Source organism: Lissotriton helveticus, chromosome 8 (genome assembly GCF_964261635.1).
Source record: "Lissotriton helveticus chromosome 8, aLisHel1.1, whole genome shotgun sequence".
NCBI classification, from domain to species: domain Eukaryota; kingdom Metazoa; phylum Chordata; class Amphibia; order Caudata; family Salamandridae; genus Lissotriton; species Lissotriton helveticus.
Genome location: NC_136069.1, coordinates 1,627,247,746 through 1,627,267,486, shown reverse-complemented (window position 1 = coordinate 1,627,267,486; position 19,741 = coordinate 1,627,247,746).

The window sequence follows — 19,741 nt, the reverse complement described above, 5'->3', positions numbered from 1 at the left end:
TGACAATGATGCCGAAATAATATAGGGCATATAATAGTGTGAATACAATATATATACAATAAACAATCGATACAAAATGTTATTAAAAGAACAAAAAAGTGGGTTAAATGGTAATCTCTATCACCATTTAACCCACTTTTTTGTTATTTTAATAACATCTGCCTGTTAATGCTTATCGCCAGCCTTTTTGGCCCCTTAAGTTGCTGGGTGGATGAGTATAATACACAATATTTAGGATCAGGGGCGGAGGGTGCACGGAAATAAGGACGAATAGTTGAATAAAGGGCTAGTGGATAGCTGGCCAGATGGATGAATGGATAGCTAGATGGATGGTTGGATGGAAGGATGAGTGGATGCATGGACCAGTACTTAGGATAGACGGGTGGGCTGATAGATGTTTAGAATTGGTATTTGGACAGATGTATGTACGGATATATGGGCATATGGCTGGATGGATGGCACAGTGCTTACCATAGGCGAGTAGGCTGATAGATGCTTAGTATAAGTGCAAGGACAGATGTATGTATGTATGTATGTTTGTCTGTATGTAGGAATGTATGGATGTATTGAAAGATGGTTGGATGGCACAGTGCTTAGGATGGATGTATACAGGGCTTTAAGTGGGCCGGGTCTCAGCACCGGCAGTTATTTTTAGGGGGCCTTGAAACGGGTCTCTATCGGGCTCTATTTTTGGCCCTCGCAAAGGTAGTCAGTTTTCTTTTTTTTAATGGACTGCAGTGAGAGCATGCACATCGATGTGCGCATGCTCATTTTGCTCACTACTGAGAAATGGAGACATTATGCTAGCTGAGACATGTTTCAGGAGGAAAGGAAGGGGATTTTCTTAAGCACACAATGCTATAGATCACACCCCTACTTGGATAGCCCACACCCCTTTAAGAGGTTTGCCCAGTGCCTTTTACAGCACCCCCCGTTTTTTCCCACTTAAAGCCCTGACTACATCATAGTAACAATGAATTTGGTCAAAGCTTCCATTTAAATATACAATGGCACCAAATTTTATAATTTCCCATCAACGCTGGCAGCCTTCTACCACAGTGCAAGCGTGTCTATCAGCACAAAGATTTGTTATCCACAGAAATGTTCTGTGATTTGCGTAGATGTCTGCTGAACATCCATCCTGAAAAGGTATTAAAAATTGAAAATTTGCGAGTAAAACATATATCATACCATAAAGCGGTTCATAAATGGGCCCACTGCCACTACACCACCCTCATCCCCATCCTTGCTTAACCTTACAAAATAAAAGAAATAGAGCCCCAGCAAACCTGGTAGAGCCACTATAGCAATACAGGGACTTAATTTCAAGAAGTGTCTGCTGGAACACTCAGCAACAAAAGATATTAAAACATGCAAAGTTCCGGATAAAACATATACCATGTCATAGAGTGCTTTATAAACGGACCCAGTGGCACTACATCACCTTTACTAGCTACACATTTCCTCGTTACAAATGTCTGTTTTATAATCAGCAACATACCCACCTCTCCCACGCCCACCCCTGCCCTTGCCCAACCTTACGAAATCAAACAACGAGCCCAAGGACTCCCGTTAGCACCACTATAGCCTTGCATAGACTTAATTTCAATAGTTGTCCGTCGGAATGCTCATCAGCAAAAGTTATTAAAACTTGCAATTTTCCAAGTTAAACATACACCATACCATAAGGCGGTTTATAAATAGTCCCAGTACCACTACACCACCTCCACACCCGCCCTTGCTTAACTTTACGCAATAAAAGTAAGAGCCCCAGCAAACCTGGAAGCGCCACTATAGCCATACACATGCTTAATTTCTACAGATGTTTCCCAAAACGCTCAACAGCAAAACGTATTAAAACATGCAAATTTGAGGGTAAAACATAAACCATGCCATAGGGTGCTTTATAAATGGTCCCAGTGGTACTACATCACCTTTACTAGCTCGACAGCGGCACATTACTAAAGTCTGTGTTTTAATGGCCAACATATCCACCTCCACCACCCACACTACCGCCCTTGCTTAACCGTACAAAATCAAACTGAAACCCCCACCATTCCTAGTAGCGCCACTATACCCATACACAGGGTTTATTTTAACAGGTGTCTGCCAGAATGCTTATCAGCAAAAAGTATTCAAACATGCAAATTGGCTGGTAAAACATAAACCATCCCATAGCACTGTTTATAAATGGGCCCGGTGGCACTACACCACCTTTACTAGCTAGACATCTGTATGTTACTAAAGTCGCTTAAACACTCTGTAGAGTGTATAGCAGGGGATGGGGAGAGTAAACAAAGTTGTGATTCACAAACGTTTGATATACCGTCCCTTTACTGTATGCATATTAAGGACATTAAATGGAATGAAAAAATTAACGAGTGTGTCAAAAGGGATAGTGAAGCTGAGCACCCGTAAAGCCCGGACCAAACACCTATGTATATTCAGCACAGGGATACAGCCTGATAATTAGTATCACTTATAATCACATGTATTTTACTAGTGTCAAGAAAGTCATGCAGAAAATATACCAAACATTTTAATTTCTTTTTAATCTCTCACACATTTATAAAACATCTCTTCTAAACAAACACTCCCCATCCACTTCTATTTCATAAGAACAGACAATCATCAATACGTTTACTACCATATATTTTAATATATCTACCTTTTTATTATTCACTAGTCAGAAGCTCCTAAAACTATTAACTATACCCAAATGCAAACCAGAAACCATGTTCATATTATATCTCAACCTATGATCAAATCATTCAAACTATTCGTATATATAAAAGGAATGTAACACTTTTACTACCTCCATCTCCTCTTCATGTAATCTCCAAACACTGCAGATGGCCTCACAGTACAACAACCTACCTCAACTTATATTCAAATGTACCTTTCAGTGTCAAAAAGGAGACCACAACCTGTCTATATAACATTTCTGGGTTTGGTTGTATCGCTTTTAACTGAATAACACATACATCTCCTACCCCCCCCCCCCCACTATTTCCACAAAAAGTATAATTTGCAAACATGGGACATTTTGTTTATCTGACATGAATACATTAGCAAACCCAAAATAATGCTATACCTATTTTTCAAAACCATACAGTTCTTCAAAGATGACAAACTACACTTCTTCTTTGTGAAAAATTCCTTAACATATATAACGTACTCATTTAACAACAGGTCAAACTTTGTGCATATTTTGTAACCAATATGAAACACCACACTTTACTAACAGTATAATATTTTGAATTAAAAAATACTTTCAAACTTAACAATATCACCTCAAATACTTAATCACTACTACATAACACAAAACACACCTTGTTCATTTCTACCTCACCTTCGTAGTTGGTATTCAGATTGCAAAAGTCACACACATACAATTCTTTCTTTGTCACACAGTACATGTAATGCACCGCTTTCATCAAGAATGGAACCAGTAATGGCACAATTTCTCTGTCGCACCCCATATAAATACATGTAAAGAACAAATCAGAATACTTCAATCCTTTAACGACATTCCAAAACTTATCTCTATTGGTAATTTTTGAATTTTCCATATGAAAAGGTTATTCATATTCCACACCACAGACACGTTTATCACTCTTAACATATGATATCTATTAGTATTAATGACAAACATGTGACTCTGACTCCTACAAATTTTAGACTTTGTTGTCTTATGTAACGTTTCCTTTATGTTGATTTTACACACATATGATTTATTGTCTTTGTATAATATGTGTGTGGTGTAAAGCACTATGTCACCCTACCTTGAGCCGAGAAGCACCCTTATACCCTAATGAAATCACGAGTAGTGACTTCATATTTCTAAAATCACCTTCTTACATCCCCCACTCGTACCATTACATCGTCACTTTTACTTCATGTTATATCGACTTCTCGATTAATTATAGAGACGTCTAAAATTTACGAGAACCTGTCTTCTTTCGGCATTTTGACCAAGAGGTATGTCGTCAATTTCTATCTATCACATGACGTGTTACGTAACATGTTCAATATAGCACGTTTACTTCCGTGATGCTTACGGAAGAAACGGAAACCTGTTGGCAGCCTCCCAAAACGTCTTCGGTAAGACGATTTCTTACATACACATTCTCTCATTGCGAAAACTCACCCAACTGATTGAGATTGGTGGGACTAATATATTGGTTCTCATCTGCAGATGTTTGAACCATAACACCGCGGATTGCTGTGATTCGACTACGTTTCAAGGTACCGACTCTTACTCGATATTCACTTGCATTTAACCACTGATGCGCGGTTCGCTTATTAAGTGATTTTCACCCCTGTTCTCTTTACCTATGTTTTAGAACTATGTCTACCATGGTATTCCGTACACTTGAGCATTAAAACTTGCATCTGCAACCAACACACTGTATTAAACAGGTTCAGGTAGGATTGCTCTATCTGCTGTACTGCTCTTCATCACTAGCGCACCTTCGATATCGGTCGAGGGACTTCCCATCACTCTGCATGAGATATTGTTCCATAAACACTCATCAACAGGGATGTTTCTATATTGTTCAAGATGTTGGGTCACATGACTATGTTTTCACTACATATGCACAGGATATATTGTTGACGCAGTTGGTACACACAATGTGGGATATAAGGTTTAACCGCCTGAACGCTGGTTATTTTGTATCACGGTTACTCAGTCTAAACAATGTTTGTATATACATATGGGTTAATGATTGTGTATATCCTTCTTTCGACCGTACACAAAGCCCCAGAGGAAGGGCCACGTGCCCGAAGTGCATTGGGCTATGAAAACTGATCTTTAAAAGGAATTATTGATGTGAAAGCAACGTCAATGAACACGGAATAAATTCAGGGAATATTCAAATAAAACTTCATTGATATGAACAAGTAACAAACCTTTGGAACTTCTATTCTTTTGTGTGCATTTGGGGACGTTACCCACGTTTGGAATAACGCTACAGAGTTCATTCAGAGTTCCTTTTACTCAGAAGGAAGTACCAAATAGCACCAGCTTACCAGCCAACAAATTGTCACACCATACCACGCAATCAGGAGTGCGATCGTTCTTCATTTGTATAGTCAATTATCAGTTTCTGAGTAGAAAATAACTACGCACCCGCTAGCACAATGCAATTTGAAGATATGATAAACATCATAGACCAAAAAGCTGAGACATTCAGGTACTCAGAAGAGGATACAGAACGCATATATTCACTCATTGAGGAGACAGAAAGTTTGACAACCAGTACCGGATCAAAACAGAGTAATATTAAACAACTGCTCTACATGTCAAAGAAAATCATAAACCGGAGGTTACACGCAAGTACACTTATCAAATTTCATAAGGTCCAGAGGATACCACAATTCGAAATTCACGGAAATATGGCAACCAATATTAAATAAATGTTCTTTAGACCTCATGCTCCTAATCATAGAGGAACTGGCAAAACTAATCGAAGAACTCTTGAAAGAATCTCACCAACTTAAAACCGAACTAAGTAAGATGCTTTCTTCAGAAGAACAGGATGACATACTCAATGACATCAATAAACAACTCGACACGTATACCAAAGAAATCAACGAACGAAAAATTTGGAAATTCAAACGTGACACTTTGGACTACAAACTAGGCGAAGTGTATAATTGGGCAGATATTTACGCCAGACACAGGCAACAAAAACCAAACTCGGGTAGATCCACTGATGAAACTTCATTGTCTGATTAATCCCAACGCAGGAGATATCCACCTGCCAAACAAGATTTGAGCAAATCTAACGAAAGACCAACCACATCCAGTGGAGGACAAACAGCAACTACCACCATGGCTTTTTTAGGGAAAGGCCCAGCGCCATTAGAAGAACCAGGAGGGGTAAAAGGAACAACACCCGAGGACCCCATTGCAAAGAACACGAGGAGTCAAAAACCCTAGTAATTAATCTGTCAAAACACAAAATGTCACGGTTCGAAACACAAGTACTACAAAAAGGAACCACCTTTGTATCCACATTTCATTCTAATTCCCTGGAAACTCAAGTTTGTATCTACAAATTTATGAGGTCATTGAGACTCAGACATTTCTTCACAAATGTCATCCCCACACCGGAAGAACCACCTAAAGATACCCTAATGGGGTTATGAAATAAAAGTAAATTTATACCACCCACAAGCCATAAAGTGCTGGATGCCTTTGAAAAAGTGGTCTCTAAAGACATTGAAATTATTTAAAAACAAACCAAATCTAAGTCTACCAATCTGTCCAAAAAAGTATATCAAATACCTAAAAATCTGGCTAACAACACCAATATCACCATCCGACAGGCGAACAAGGGCGGTGCCCTTGTCATCATGGATCCCGAATACTACAATGACAGTGTGAATGAACATGTGATCGATGAAAACATATATCACAAAATCGACCAGGATCCAACAAAAGAGTTTGTCAAAATACTCACAATTATCATTGACAGAGCAATTTGTCAAGGTACAATTGGCCAAAAAGAAAAATAATTTTTGATCAAACAAAACCCGGCGTTACCCTATATCTACATGATCCCTAAGGTGCACAAACATCCTACGCACCCCCGTGCAGACCCATCGTCTCCACGGTTAACTCCATTCACGAACCAGTTGGAAAATATTTAGATAAACACTTACAACCACTGGTTCAAAATATGACCACATATATAAAAGATACAACTAAGTTCCTTAACATGCTTGATGAACACGCGGTGGTCTACACAAAAGAGATGATTCTTTGTACAATTGACGTACAATCTTTATACACTTCCATCCCACACAATCTCGGAGTAGAAGCTGTAGCATCTTTCTTAATGTTGACTGAAATGAATGAGGATTTCAAGATATTCCTTATAGATTTACTGAATTTTACCCTCTACCACAGCTATTTCCACTGGAAAGACAACTACTTCATTCAATCGCCTGGTACGGCCATGGGAAATTGCGCGGCACCTGCGTACGCGAATCTTTTTATGTACAAATTTGAATTGGATAACAATTTGAATAACAACGACTGGACGGACAACCTGATTCTATATAAAAGATCTATAGATGACATATTCATCCTATGAAAGGGATCAGAACAGGCATTACTCAAAGTCATATTCAAATTGAATCAAGTCAACGATATAATTCGATTCACACACAACATACAATCCAATCAAATACCATTCCTGGATGTAATGATAAACAATAACAATGGTAATTTGGAAACAACAGTATTTACCAAAAACACCAATAGGAACAATTTGCTACATTTTCACAGCTTTCATCAATTCTCACTGAAAAAACATCTTCCATAATGTCAGCTATTAAGAATTAAAAGAATTTCGTCCACAGACTACTCATACAATGAAAACATGCGCACTACAGTAAACAAATTCAAAGAGCGAGGATACCCAACTGGCATCCTAGAGGAAGCAACATCAAAAGCATCAACCATAAGCCGATCTACCCTGTTGAGACCACAGGAGAAACTTAGGGGTCAAGAAAGAATAGTTTTCATTTTTTTTTTTTTTTCATAGTTTTCATTTCAAAATACTCGACCGCGAGTCAGCACATTAAAAGAATTATACTAAAACACTGGTCTTTACTGACATTGGAAAAAGATTTCAATGGGATATTTTCCAATCCACCAAGGTTCGCATACCAATGAACTAAGAACATAAAAGAACTGTTAAACAAAAAAGAGGATCAGAAACAACTCTCGTACAAAGGCACGTTACCTTGCCACAATTGTGGCAATTGCAATGCAATCATAAAAGGAAAGGAATTTCGACATCCTAGTCGAGGAACATTTATCAAACTAAAATTAACAGCTACCTGTGACAGTCGAAATGTTATTTACATGATTAAGTGCCCAATTGGCCTGGCATATGTGGGCAAAACCGAAAGAAAAATCAAGACAAGGTTAATAGAACATAAGAGTAACATTCGCACAAAGAGTTTGAAATTACCATTGGCATCACACTTCAACACTTTCAACCATACTCCCAGCCAACTCAGATTCCTTATCCTAGAACAACCATCCACCTTGCCCGGGAGAGACAATACTCAACACCTTTTGAGACGAGAGATTTTTTTTGATTAACTTTTTGAATACCATTCAACCGAAGGGACTAAATGATCGGTTTGACCTGAAAAGTTTTTTATAAATCATCATACGATGATACCCTGCACCAGTGTGCACTACACTCCTGTGTACCGATTTTATGATTCTCTACGTTTTTGATGACTAAGAGTTACAATACCGCTGTTCACGTGAAATCATGCTAATGATATCAATTTTGATATATATGTTTTTTACGTTGTTAGTACATCTTTGACATCTAATAAGGTTGTTTTCTTTATTCACATACCTTTTATCCAGGTGGAGTTTCCATTTCATTAATGTTGGTAAATTCTAAAATAGCCTTCTTACATCCCCCACTAGTACCATTACATCGTCACTTTTACTTCATGTTATATCGACTTCTCGATTAATTATAGAGACGTCAAACATTTACGGGAATCTGTCTTCTTTCGCCATTTTGACCGAGAGGTATGTTGTCCATTTCTATCTATCAAATGACGTGTTTCGTAACACGCTCAATATAGCGTGTTTACTTCCGTGATGCTTACGGAAGAAATGGAAACCTGTTGGCAGCCTCCCAAAACATCTTCGGTAAGACGCTTTCGTACGTACACATTCTCTCATTGCGAGAACTCGCCCAACTGATTGAGATTGGTGGAACTAATATATGGGTTCTCATCTGCAGATGTTCGAACCATAACACGGCGGATTGCTGTGATTTGACTATGTTTCAAGGTACCGACTCTTACTCGATATTCACTCGCATTTAACCACTGATGCACGGGTCACTTATTAAGTAATTTTCACCCCTGTTCTCTTTACCTGTGTTTTAAAACTATATCTACCATGGTATTCCGTACACTCGAGCATTAAAACTTGCATCTGCAACCAACACACTGTATTAAACAGGTTCAGGTAGGATTGCTCTATCTGCTGTACTGCTCTTCATCACTAGCGCACCTTAGATATCGATCGAGGAACTTCCCATCACTCTGCATGAGATATTGTTCCATAAACACGCATCAACAGGGACGTTTCTATATTGTTCAAGATGTTGGATCACATGACTATGTTTTCACTACATATGCACAGGATATATTGTTGACGCAGTTGGTACACACAATGTGGGATATAAGGTTTAACCGCCTGAACTCTGGTTATTTTGTATCACGGTTACTCAGTCTAAACAATGTTTGTATATACATATGGGTTAATGATTGTGTATATCCTTCTTTCGACAATACACAAAGCCCCTGATGAAGGGCCAGGTGCCCGAAATGCATTGGGCTATGAAAACTGATGTTTAAAATGAATTATTGATGTTAAAGCAACGTCAATGAACACGGAATAAATTAAAGGAATATTCAAATAAAACTTTATTGATATGAACAAGTAACAAACCTTCAGAACTTCTTTTCTTTTGTGTGCATTTGGGGACGTTACCCATGTTTGGAATAACCCTACAGATTTCTTTCCTTAAACATTGCATGCGGAATCACTTCAATTTAGTACATAAATTGAAGCAATGCCAAATGGCATGTTTAAAGAAAGAAATACCATTTTTGAATTTGCACGTCAGAGTTGTTGTTATCAAGTTATCAAGCAGTTGTCAAAATGGAAAAAAACAGTATTATTCCTTTCTTTAAACATGACACGTGTAATCGCTTCAACCATATGTACTGAGGTGAAGCGATTATGTTTGTCATTTTAAAGAAAGAAATACCCTTGGCCTCATGTGCTTTTTGATGACCACCTCGGCACCGGTCACACTTGTGAGCCCAGAAGAGAAGGAAAGGAAAAGACTCAATACAAGGGGCATGAGCAAGGAGAAAAGCCAGTAAGAGGGAAGGATGGGGCATTCACCAGGAGAAAAGCCAACATGAAGAAAGGATGGGGCAAGCACAAGGAGAATGGCCAATATGAGGGGGTCATGCGCCGCACCACAACAAAGCACATAGAGCAAAAGACGATGACAATATGCCACAATAATCAATATGGTATGCAGAGGCAACATGGGCAGAGAGAAATTTGGCACCCTTGCTGATGGTAGTGGATTAAATGAGGCGCAGGGGGCTCTTTTTGTGTTCACTGGTCAGTACACAGATGAGCAGGGACTGGTACCTGAACACAAACATCCCCAGACTTCCCGCAGGTCACCTAAATGACCAATAGCTGAGCTGCCTCAGGCAGATGATGGTTTTGTGGAGGTGGGTCCGCAGGGATCAGAAGGTGAAGGCAGCAAGGAAGGGGGCTAAAAGGGTGTTAAAAACATCACCCGCAGGTGTGTCCAAGATGGCGGACGAGTAGGAAGTGCCTACTCGCCGCTCCTGCCCGTGTCCTGGGCCCTACCTGAATAGCCTTGTCTAGCATTGCCTTAGCAGCCGGTTCAAACCCTGTCAGGGCCTGTGACCAGTACCGGCACCTCAGCCCTGCTTCTTGGCCGGATCCTGCCGCTTGGAGCTGACGTTGGACAAGCGCTGCAGGTGGTTGAGCGTGCTCTGAGCTCGGCCCGCATGCAGACCGCTGGAGGATGCAATCAGCCCGCTGAAGTAGCTGTTGGAGGCAGTGGCTGACATCGCTTGCTGTAAGAGCCCCTGGGAGAGATCGCCGAGGACTGCATAGAGTGAGTGGGTGGGCTGCCTGCTGACCGAGGGAGACTCAAGCACACTTGCCTCCTCCCCTGGCGGCACCAAGATGGCGGCGTAGTAGTAAGGCCGCGGACAGTGTTGCTTTGCCCACGCAGGGGTGGGTCACCGCCGGCGCTCCGTGCACCAGCTGTAACCGGCTGTTGGCCTTGCACTCCTATTGTCGACCGGGGTGTTTTGTTGGCCCTGCCTCCGCTGTCTGCTGTCTTTTCCTTGGCGCTCTGCGGCCCACAGCTTTTTGCCAGCCCCCACCTCTGCTATGTGCCGCCTTCTCCTTGGCACTCTGAGGACCATGTTTGGAGCCTTCCCTACAGCTGAACTGGATCCGCCCTAGATAACTGCTGGTGCCCTGACCCTGCCTCCCCCGGGGTCGGCTTGGGGGGCGGCCCACCGGAACACCAGCGGTCACGCCTGGGTGACTGTGTGTGGCAGAGAGAGGTGCCGTCTCCTGGGAGGACCCCCACGAAGATCCGATCGAGTGCTGAGAGGAACAGTTGATTTGCTGCCTGGTGGCAGAGGGACCAGGGCTCACATCATAGATCCACCACAGCAGCATCATGGTGTCACGGAGCTGAGCCCATGGACAGGGCCTCATCGACCTTGCAGAGGTGAGCCGCTGATAACGCACCCTGCTTACTTGCTGCCCCGGTCGCTGACCTGGCCTTCTCGGTCCTCCTGGAATGACTTGTGTTTTGCTATCTCAGCCCAGAGATGCTCTACCGACTCCCAATTGCTGTTGCATACCACCCTCCCTCCAAACTTCCTGACGTGGAGCACTCAACACTACTTTCCTCCGGTACCACTGTTGTGGCGCGGCACCACTGAGCACAGTGCGCCTACCTTGCCTAGGGTGCATGGCTCCCACACCAGAGCGACTGAGCCTGCTGACCTTCTTTGTTGGTTTGGCCTCCTGACACTACCCCAGGACTACGGACACCTCCAGAGAGTCTGTATTATTGGGCCCCGCCACCGCCCAAGGCGCCGCTGCTGTGCGGGTCGACTGGGTGGGGTGCCCATGGCCCGCCTATTTTCTCTAGGTCGAGCTCTGGCGCCTCACACCTCCTTGGTTGCCTCGCATGCTGCTTCTATCCCCTCACGCCACCAATACCCAAGACCTCTCAGTGGCAGATTGGTTGTGCAAATTCTCCCGAATGGCTGCGGCCAGATCTCAGAGAGACAGATCTGTCAAGGACATACTGTTCAAAGTCGGGGCTGGTAGCGCAGAGACTATGTCCCAAAACGGGGGAGCTGGCGAGCAGCGGAGGTCAGTTGAGCCAGACAGACCTATCACTTGAAGTGTCCTGGAATCACTCTTTGCGGACCTCACCAAGGAATTACACGTGATGAAGCAGGACCTCATGACCGAGATCCACGAGATGCGCAGGGACATCGATTCTGCGGGAGAACGAGTGGACGACCTAGAAAACCAAACGGCGGCAAGAGATGAAGAGGTGTCCCATCTTCAGCAGGAAGTCCTCAAGCTGCGTGTGCACCATCTAGACCTCCAGTCCCACACGGAGGATCTGGAGAACCGCTCACGTCACAATGATATACGGATTCGGGTGGTGCCTCAGGGGATGGAAGAAGAGGACATTGAGGGTTTTGTAGTGGATCTGTTCCGCCACATTCTGAGAGATCCCCTGGACCTGGATATCTGTCTGGATAGGACACATAGGGTGGGCCTTAAGAGATCTCCTGCGCCCCCCCTCCAGATATACTGGAGTGCATCCATGACTTCAAGCTTAAGGAACTATGTGACTTACGCCCTGTAACTGCATTCCTCCGCTCCAAAGATGTGGCTTATTCCTGGGGGCATCCGTTCCTTATCGTCTTCAAATGGGAAGGCAGAGACCACCAAATACACTCCCTGGAGGAAGCAACATCCCTCCTGGGACTACCAGAGTCTGACCACAGTGGCCCGTTAAAACCCTCTCCCTCCACTCGCCGAGAAGATGGTAACCATTTGCAGAGAGTTGGGGGTTTCCCGGTGGGCTCCCGACCAGACCCAGAGACGATTGCCAAAGAACGCTCTGCTGTCCTCCAGTCGCTGTCCGGTGACTCCAAAACTGTAGATTAACCCCTCTTTTTTTCCCCTCTCTTTAGCATTGGCAATCTTGGTTTTCCTGCAAGGTGACTCTAGCCATTATTGTTGGTCCCGGGGTGGGAGGTGGAAGGTGGGGGTTTCTGCGATCCATCTCACATTTCACCGCAGGCGGATAGCCTGGGACTTTTGTGAAACATTCACATGAATGTTCCTCTTTTCATGTTCGTTCTTGGGGGTTTGTTGTTTTATTTCCCATTGGGTCTCCTCCTCCTCCTCTGGGGCTGTTCTACAATGATTCGGTGCTGCTCCAACGTGTTTCCCACGCTTGTTATTGCAAGGATCTTGACTATGGCACTTTTGTGTCCTTGCCTCCATGACCCCTGATATTCTCTTAGTATCCCTTAATGTAAAGGGGCTCAATAACCCCACCAAGCGTCACTCTCTCTTGTCCTACCTGGAACACTCTGACGCTCACATTTTCTTTCTGCAGGAGACGCACTTACTCCTTGCTGATACCCAATGGCTGCGTTCCAAGGCATTCCCTCAGCAAATGTTCTCCTCCGCCTTCTAAATTACTGGGCACATTGGTACCAAACACGCTGAAATCAGGGGGAGGTTCCTGGCCTACTCCTTCACTATGGGTTCCCACAACTTCTCAGTAGCGACAGTATTTGTCCCCAATAACGTACAGGAATGTTTCATTAAGACTAATATCCAAGACGTCACGAATCTATCAGACAAAATGACCTTGCTGGAAGGGGATTTTATTATAGTACTTGATGGCGACTTGGACCGTACTGGGCATCGATGGGGCCAAACGGGGACTCTCTCCAACGCAGGTAAACGGCTATTAGTGGAAGCTGGGCTTACCGATATAAGGCGCCTTTGGCACCCCAGCACAAAGGCATATACGTTGTATTCCCACCCACACAACACATACAATAGAATTGACTATTTTTTACTTCTGACCCCCTAACATCGCAGATCTGTAATGTGGAGATCCTACCCTGCCCTCTGTCCAACCACTCCACACTCCGGCTGTCTCTGACTGCGCCCCCGCAATCCCCTACCCTTCGCTTCTGGAGCCTTCGGGAGACAATGCTACAACGCCCCTCAGTAATACAGCAGATTGAGAAGACTATAGCGGGCTATCTGGCCCTCAAAGACACACCGGATATTTCCCTATTGACTCTATGGGAGGCGTTGAAGGCGGTTATCCGTGAAGTCTTCATTAGCATTGCATCAGCCAACAATAGGGATCGGCAGGAGAAGCGGGTGCATTACCTGGAGGAACTCACCGAGCTAGAGCATATTCACTAATGAACCGGTGACCCTAGGTTATGTAAACAATTGAACGCGGCCAGGGCACAGCTAGCGGGGCTGGACATTAATCACACCAAATATGCGTCTCTCCGCCTCAAACATGCTTTTTACATGGGGGGGACCGCTGTGGGAAACTTCTTGCGAACCACCTTTGGGCGCAGAGACAGGCGCACCGAGTGACCATGGTGTAGGACAGTAGAGGGGGAGAGTGGAGTACAGACACTGAGATTGTGGGAGCCTTTAGGCACTTTTACGAAACACTGTATTCGGCACAGACCTTGTCGGAGTCTGCGCCGACCCAATATCTCCATGGAGTAGCTACATCTAAATTGCAACCATCCCAGACCCCTAACTGAGAGAAATAGGTTTTATCGGCGATTTCCCACCTACAACTTAACAAATCACCGAGTCCCGATGGATTCACCTCCGTTTTCTACAAAAACGTTCTGCGGGTTGCTAGCCCCACTCTTGACACACGTTTTTAATTCTGTCTGGTCGTCTTCGGCCTCATCTCTCCCCTCTTCCATGTTGGAGGCTTTAATAACTGTAATTCCCAAACCGGGGAAAGATGCCCGACAGTGCGACTCCTAGCGCCCTATATCTCTCCTCAATGTAGATCTTAAGCGCCTTACGGGCATCTTGGCAGCCAGGCTCTCTGGCCACCTCCCTTGTTTAATAGAGCCAGATCAATCTGGCTTTGTTCCGGGGCAGCAATGCTCTGACAACACCAAACGGCTTCTTCACTTGATGGACCGCTCGGATCGCTTCACAGCAGAACGCATGATCTTATCTGTCGAAACCAAGAAGTCCTTCGATAGGGTCCACTGGCCGTATCTCCATGCGACACTAACACACTTTGGCATATCAGATCGCTTCATCGATTAGATATTCCAGAGCTATGCCAAACCCACAGCTACGGTGCGGGTGAATGGTGTGGCATCCACTCCCTTTACCATACGCAGGGGTACCAGACAAGGGTGCGCACTTTCACCGCTCCTATTCGCCCTCTATATGGAACCCCTAGCTCAGAGTGTGCGTGACAATCCTTCCAATAGTGGGGCGTGCTTTGGGAACTCGGAGCACAAACTCTGTTTGTATGCCGACTAGAACATCCTCGAGAGTCTCTCCCAGCCTTCATTGATGAACTAGCTCGCTTTGCGTTAGCCTCGGGCTTTCAGATTATTGGGAATAAATCGCAAGCCCGTAACTTATCAATGGAGCCCAAAACGCCAGACCTGTTATAGCGCTCTTTCCGAATTCAGTGGGTCCATGAGGCTATCACTCATCTGGGTCTTCGGGTGGCCCCCACAGTCTCTACACTAGGCAAGCGAACTACACGAAACTGCTGAAACAAACCTGGAACTCCCTATGCAAATGGAGACCCCATTCCCTCTCATGGTTGGGGCGGATAGCCACAATAAAGATGGTGCTGCTGCCTTAGATTCTCTACCTTTTCCATATTCTCCCACTGATGCCTCCCCCTGGTTGTTCATGTCTAGGGCACTCACAGCCCGTTCGCTTTCTCCTGCGCAAGGGACGGCCCCGCAACTTGTATCTCTCGGAGGTTACTCATCCCACAATGTCAGCCTGGGACAAAATAGCGGTGAACAGAGGGCTCACGACCTTCCACTCCCACCTAACTCCCATTGTACAGAACCCGGACTTCACACCCGGTCTAGACTATCGGGATTTCGAACACTGGACGTCAGAGGCTACCCGCTTTATAATAATCAATCAATCAGAGTACTTGAAAAGCGCACTACTTACCCGTGAGGGTCTCAAGGCGATGAGGGGAGGGGATGCCGCTATTGCTCGAAGAGCAGGGTCTTGAGGAGTCTTCTGAAGGCGAGTAGGTCTTGGGTCTGCCGTAGGTGGGTAGGGAGGGTGTTCCAGGTCTTGGCGGCAAGGTAGGAGAAGGATCTGCTGCCGGAGGTTGTTCGTTGGATGCGGGGGACAGCGACAAGGGCGAGGCTGGCGGAGCGGAGCTGGCGGGTTGGGGTGTAGAAGCTGAGTCTGCTCTTCAGGTAGGCTGGTCCGGCATTGTGGAGTGCTTTGTGTGCGCGGGTGAGGAGCTTGGAGGTGATCCTCTTGTCGACGGGGAGCTAGTGTAGGTCTCTCAAGAGGGAGGTGATGTGGCTGTGGTGGGGGACGTTGACGATCAGTCAAGCGGAGGCGTTAGGATGCGTTGTAGTCGTCATAGGTGTTTGGCTGGGATTCCTGCATAGAGTGCGTTGCCGTAATCCAGTCTGCTGCTGACGAGGGCTTGTGTCACCGTTCTTCTTGTTTCGGTCAGGATCCACTTGTAGATCCTGCGGAGCATGCGGAGAGTGTTGTAGCAGGAGTAAGAGACAGCGGTGATCTGTTTAGACACGAAGAGGGAGGAGTCGAGGATGAATCCTAGGTTGCGTGCATGGTTGGTGGGTGTCAGTGCTGTTCCCAGTGTGGGCGGCTACCAGGAGTCGTCCCAGGCTGACGGGGTGGGTCCGAGGATGAGTACCTCCATCTTGTCCGAGTTCAGCTTCAGACGGCTGTTCCTCATCCAGTCAGTGACGGCCCTCATTCCCTCATAGAGGTTGGTTTTGGCGGTGTGCGGGTCCTTGGTGAGGGAGAGGATGAGCTGGGTGTCGTCAGCGTAGGAGATGATGTTGAGGTCGTGTTGGCGGGCCACTTATGTGAGGGGGCCATGTAGACTTTGAACAGCATCAGGCTGAGCCATGGCGGACGCCACAGATGATGTCGGTGGCCTTGGATTGGAAGGGCGGGAGGCGAACGCTCTGGGTTCTGCCGGAGCGGAAGGACGTGGTCCAGTCAAGGGCCTTCTCTTAGATTCCGGCTTCTAGGAGGTGTGTCTTTAGAGTGCGATGGCAGACCGGGTCGAAGGCGGCTGACAGGTCCTGGAGGATGAGGGCTGATGTTTTGCCATTGTCTAGTTGGCGCCTGATGTCGTCTGTGGCGGCGATGAGGGCTGTCTCGGTGCTGTGGTTTCGTCTAAATCCGGACTGGGACAGGTCCAAGATGTTGTTGTCTTCCAGGTGGCGGGCCAGTTGCATGTTGACGATTTTCTCGATGACCTTCGCCGGTAACGGGAGCAGGGAGATGGGCTGGAAGTTCTTGAGGTCCTTGGGGTCTGCCTTGGGCTTCTTGAGGAAGGCGTTGATTTCGGCGTGTTTCCAGATTTCCGGGAATGTCACTGATTCGAAGGAGATGTTGATGACCTTCCGCAGTTGGGGTGCGATGGCAGTGTCTGCTTTGTTGAATACGTGGTGTGGGCACAGGTCTGACGGAGATCCTGAGTGGATGGAGTTCATGACCTTGCGTGTCTCGTCATCGTTGACGTTCGACCAGGAGGTCAGGCGTTTGGCGCTGGTGGTGTTCACAGGGGAGGTGGGGTCTGGCGTAGTCGGGCGGTCATGGTGTTGAATTTGTCATGGATGTAAGCGATCTTGCGGTGGAAGAAGATGGCCAGTGAGTCACACAGTTCTTGTGAGTGCGGTATGTCATTAGCATTGGCACTGGGGTTGGAGAGTTCCTTTACGATGCTGAAGAGCTCTTTGTTGTCATGTGCGTTGTTATCCAGGTGGTCTTTGAAAGAGGATCTCTTGGCTAATCTGATGAGGTGGTGATGTCTGCGGGTCGTGTCCATGTGGGCTGCGCGGTTGTCCGGAGTGCTTTTGTGGAGCCATATCTTCTCCAGTTTCCGGCATGCGTATTTGGAGTTCTGCAGCTCATCGGTGAACAAGGTGGCTCTCTTGCTGGCATGGTTGTTGGAGGGCTTCTTGAGTGGGGCGAGGGTGTTGGCGCAGTCGTCGATCCACTGTCTGAGGTTGCGGGCTGCGGTGTCTGGGTTGGTGGGGTCGGTGGGTGGGTTTTGGGCAAGGGTGGTGATCAGCTGGTCTTCGGTGACTTTGCTCCAGCAGCGGCGAGGTAGCTGTTGGGTGCGGTGGTGCGTGGTTGGTTTATTGAAGGTGAAATGGATGCAGTGGTGGTCGGTCCAGTGGAGTTCAGTGGTGTGGTCGAAGGTGACATGGGTGCCTGTGGATAAGACAGGGTCCAGCGTGTGGCCAGTGGCATGGGTAGGTGCGGTTACGAGTTGTCTGCGGCCGAGGTTGGCGAGGTTGTCGATCAGGGTGGTGGAGTTAGCGTTGTTGTTGTTCTCGAGGTGGAAATTCAGGTCCCCGAGGTGGATGTAGTCCGTGGAGGCGAGTGTGTGGGTGCTGGCGAGGTCGGCAATGGAGTCGCTGACTTGAGCTCAGGGTCCGGGGGGTCTGTAGATGAGTGTTCCTCTGACGGTGGTGTTGGGGTCGGTGTGGATCTGGAAGTGCAGGTGTTCGGTGGTGTTAAGGGTGTCGTCTGCGTGGGTGGTGACCTTGAGGGTGGACTTGTGGACGATGGCTATTCCTCCTCTGATTCTGTTGGCGTGATCCCTGCGAGTGATCTTGTAGCCGTCCGGGATGGCTATGGCGATGTCGGGCGCCGAGGAGTCGTTCCACCAGGCTCCATAGGACATTTCTTCAACCTCTCTGGATTACCCCCTTTATGGACTTCAGTACAAACCATGGACACCCCGATACCTTCAGATCCGACATTGGGTCCTTCAGTTGGAGGTGTGGAGGGAGCGGAGAGACGTCTCACACTTTATGAGAAATGGCTACTCACACAACATAATGACGCACACCTAACATCCGACCTGTAAAAATTCATCCGAAATAACCCAGATGCTGGGAAATGCCCTGGTCAATTGCAATGGGAGGGGGAGTTGGGCAGGGAAGAGTGGAGGGACATTCACTACCGAGCCCACCGAATGGCCCGCAACTTTAGGAAGACCCTAAAGACTATCTTATTCAGAGCAGCGCTGAGCCCAGTATAGTCTCCACTCGTTCCCCCATTGCTGATTAGGTTGCTATGTTTTGTGGTCAAAAGCACCCTGAGACCTGCCGGTGATTTGGCGCTATACAAACCCACACTAACAATAACAATAACAATAACAACGTCTAATCTATTGAAACGGCCACTAAGTTAGCCACTTACTAGTATCTCACCCCGTATGACTTCATAGAGGCAACTCTGCACTTAGTCCTCTGTGTTGGCGGGCCTGTGGGGCACCGGGCACTCTCACCCACTTACTTTGGGTATGTCCTAGCCTGGCGGCATATTGGCAACAAATACTAGATGAACTCGACTACCACTTTGATACCCAAAATCCCAAGATTTCCGGCGTCTATTCTCCTGGGCCTTTCTCAATGCTATCACCTTCCAGCTCACCATTGTGCATGGTGCTGAAAAAGTGAACAAGGCATGCTGAGGGATTTACAAAAGTCAGTGAAACGCGTGTACCACAAGAAATTATATTGTGGCGGTTGTGACAGGATAAGACGAGTAATATGCTGCCCGGCTAGTTCCGTGGATAACGGATGTCGGGAGCTTAGGCTGATTAGTGAAGGGGGATTGCAACAGGTTACTAAAGGGTTAATAACACATGCGAGGTGCTTTTAGGCAATGGAAAGTTAAGTAACTCACATGTTTTAAATCAACACTGCACTGTTAGGTATCAATGGGGAAAGGTTCTTAACCTCTTTTCTATGGCTTTACCCATATACATTTGCTAAGTACACTCATAGGAAT